Below are 4196 nucleotides of genomic sequence, written 5' to 3' on the forward strand. Positions count from 1 at the left end.
CATGGTTGGATGTACGAAATCTTAATGCAAAAGAACGTCACTTTATATTGCCACTTGTGATGTGGACCTTTATTATGCAGTCCGTCGCTTTTATTTCTTCCACATCACAAGATCGTATAAATCTTATTTTCTCCCACACTAATAAGTCATACATATTTAGAGAGCAATTTTTATTGCTTGCACCGATGACAACTTACTTGGAAGGATCTTACTCAATCCATAGGTAGATATGGTGGACTCTCATGGCGAAACTGGTTTTAAGGGTATTTGGAAGCACAAGTAGTATCTCTACTTGGTGCAAAGAATTGGCTAGCATGAGGGAGAAAGGCAAGCTCAACATGTTGGATGATCCATGACAATATACTTTATTTCAGATATAAGAAAACATAACCCATTACATTGTCTTCCTTGTCCAACATCAACTCTTTAGCATGTCATATTTTAATGATTGCTCACAATCATAAAAGATGTCCAAGATAGTATATTTATATGTGAGAACCTCTCTTTCTTTATTACTTCCTATTAATTGCAACGATGACCAAAACTATGTTTGTCAACTCTCAACAACTTTTAATCATCATACTCTTTCTATATGAAGTCATTACTCTCCATAAGATCAATATGATCTCTTTATTTCTTTTTATTCTTTCTTTTTCTTTTATTCACTCAAGATCATAGCAAGATAATCAAGCCCTTGACTCAACACTAATCTTTATTGTATATAGCTCACGGACTCGATTACATAAAAGGATCATAAAGCAAAACTCAAAACTAGATCATACCAAAAACTTTATTCTACTAGATCAAGATATCACTTAAAAGGATCGAACTAAGAAAAACAGTAAAGATAGGAGTGTGATGGTGATACGATACCGAGGCACCTCCCCCAAGCTTGGCAGTTGCCAAGGGGAGTGCCCATACCCACGTGATTAGATCTCCTTTGCTGGACCGAGGGCTTCGTCATCACTTCATTAACCCACGCCGGGGACTTTGGCGTCACACTGTCGGCCTGCATTGGTCGTGCTATGTCGACACTTCAAAGTGTCGAGCTCTTTGCTCCGCTACCTCGGGACCGGCTGGGGGGCTGGGACCTTGTCCCGCCGTAAGCTCGGACCGTGCATCGACACCGAGCACATTAACCAGCTAAGTCACTTTTATGCTCAGAATTTTCAATTTTAAATTTTGTTCGGTTCGACCAAAGCATTATACTTTTTTGGCAAAAAAGTTGTATGTGAAAAACTTCCTTGTCAAAACTTTGTTTGTAATACACAAATTCAAATACCTCGTTTACTTGGGGGCTTCCTTTATGAAGCCTTTTCTCTTGCATATGATTATACTTGTACGGCTTCGTTCCCTGTTCGTGTATTACGCCACAATATGCATCATGTTGACTTAAGTGTTCTGCAAGCTGGGTTGCCTTGCTCCTGTGTTTACCCCTACGTTCCCGATTGTTCGGCTAGGGAGTAAAGGGAGCACCTCTGCGATTGTCACGATCGGGTCATCCAAGCTCGGACCTCAGACTGGGTGAAGCCGAAAGCTAGCGCTCTTATTGTTTTCAATCATGGTCGGCACACAACGGAACTCATGAGTACAAAAAAATCTATTGCACAAGTCTCATAGTAACAATGAGCAACCGAAGAAAGGTATCGGTGGGGGTACTATTTTCTTCGAAGATGCTTCTTACACTTCGTCAGTAATATAGCATAAGTTCCTTGAGCGCGCTTTGTCTGTTACAACCTTATGGCCTGATTGCCTAGTTATCGGAAACACCGTCGATATTCTCGACAGGTGGAGTACATAACACTTTTCGGCCCTTGACCGAAGAGGGAGAAGCCGACGGTCCGTTAAGACGCGTTTAAAGTTCGGGTGAACACAGATATGATATAAGTACTTCGGTACATACAATCATTATACATAAACTTCTTTTACCCAAGTCACTTGGGGGCTCTTAAATTAGTGTGAGCTGTTTTATAATAAGTGTTCTTCTTCTTAGTCGTTGCAAAGTCTCTTTCTATCACTCCTTTTTTCGATGCGGGTGTGTGGTCAATAGCTGAGGAGCCTAGTTTCTCTCTCAAAGCCGCTAGAGTTTAGTTTGCTAAACTGGCCTAACGAGAAGTACTCCACCTTCGGGATAGGAGGTTGAAGCCGTAGGTGACCCGCTTGAAGTCTTGAGATAGGACGTGTCATGTTAAAGCACGACCGAAGCACAATTTTCTTTTTCTAAGACCAATTTTTGGATTGGCACCGAACACTTGATCTAGTTCGGACATTAAACTTTTGAATAAGTTTTTTGGCTTTTCGAGCCTATGGCACTTTTAAACTATTTGTGTTTTTCCAGCATAAGTCTCGCAGTGCAATGCCGGACACCTTTAGAGATTCGGCAAAAACATTCTCAGATATTGCTATATATGCATTGGTTTCGAATTGTGTCTTCGGTCAATAGTTGGGTTGCCCGGCTCCTGTGCTTGCCTCCTACGTTCCGCTTTATTCGGCTAGGTGTGCAAAGGGAGAACCACTGCGATTGTGCTTCCAGCTAGCATGGTTAAAGCACCTCAGTGGAGAAAGCCGAAAACCGACTGTCACAATAAGCGCAAACTGGTCAGCGATCCGATGACTGTGTTAAACTATAAGATCGATAGAGGTCACCCCGTGTTAAATAACGAGCCGTTCATAACATTGGCCGAAGTGTTTACGGCTTGACCTCAGCTGTCGCCGAACACTAACCAGGGGCTCATAGCTAGCTTCCCTAGTTTAAAGCTCCTATGACTAAGTGAAAGTTATAAAGCCTGCATATCTGATTGCCTCATTTCCGCTAACACAACCACCTTCAGGCACCGAGACGTCGGCTAAGGGTTGTCTTGTTATTGCGAAAACACCATGCGTAGCATCTACAAGGGGGCGGAAGCCGACGATGGGCCACTTTCAACTGATAAATGGTCGCAACGGAGTCAAAATAAACATATCATCGGCGTTTGTATTTACTATACGAAGGCTGCCTTCCGAAATCATTGTTATAAAGCCATAAATATGCATCAATTTGACTTAAGATTTTGGCCAAGCTGGGTTGCATGGCTCCTGTGCTTACCCCTACGTTCCCGATTGTTCGGCTAGGCGGTAAAGGGAGCACCTCTGTGATTGTTACTACCGGGTCTTCCGAGTTAGTGCCTCAGACTGGGTGAAGTCGAAAGCTAGCGATCTTAAAGGATATAATTGGTCGGCAACGACGGAAGTAAAATTTTTGGTTCATTAATACCATAGAGTTCGGGAACTTTCCCCGAACTAAATCCTCAATATTTTCCTCCCACATTGATCGGAGGTGAGGTTTCATGATCATGATCAGCATGACAACCCAAAGAAAGGAACCGATAGCGGGACTATTTTCTTTGGAAGATGTTTTTTATATTTAATAACAATATAGCATATCTCTCCGTGTACCTTTGTTTGTAAAATCGTATGGCCGGATTGCCTTGTTTGCCGTAAATCTTTGCCCTCATAAAGGCTTTATAAAGTAGGACAAACACTCCCCAGCTACCGGCCGAGGAGGTTGAAGCCGATGGTCGGTCAACAAAGTTTTGTACAATGCGGATCTGAGCATTAATGATGTAAAGTACTTGGATACATAGAATCATTACACATAATTTATGATTTTACTCTGGATATCGATCCTTAATTCGGTCACCCGTGCCCGCATTAAGGCTCGGGGGCTACTGGGCTTTGCGCTCATTATTTACTAATATTAAAGGGGCACATCGATCCCCTGATCTGGTGTTGCCACCCGACCAGTGTCTCGGGGGCTACTGCATTGACAATCCAGTGTAGAAAATTTAAGTGCAATATAGTTTTCGAGGAGATTATGATCCTCAGGTTGGTCGGCCGCACCCAACCTGAGTCTCGAGGACTTTGCACACCGCTTTTTGTGTCCCGAAGTATTCTGCCGAGCTAGGAGTTGATCCTCAGGCCGATTTTGCGAATCAACCTGAGTCTCAGAGGCTACTGGGTTCAGCGGTCTTATGTCATCCTTCAGGTGCATCTCGGGTTTTAGACTGATACACACCTTGAGGGCTACTGGCTATATATCTCGGCAGAGAATAAATTGCACCAATTGAAAATATTGACAAAAAATCGGCCCGCAGTCGGGGTGGTGCACCACCTCGGAAGCAGTCCGACATAAAGCTCGGGCGCCTGTGGCTGGCTCC

Source organism: Aegilops tauschii, chromosome 1 (assembly GCF_002575655.3).
Source record: "Aegilops tauschii subsp. strangulata cultivar AL8/78 chromosome 1, Aet v6.0, whole genome shotgun sequence".
Classification (NCBI taxonomy): Eukaryota; Viridiplantae; Streptophyta; class Magnoliopsida; order Poales; family Poaceae; genus Aegilops; species Aegilops tauschii.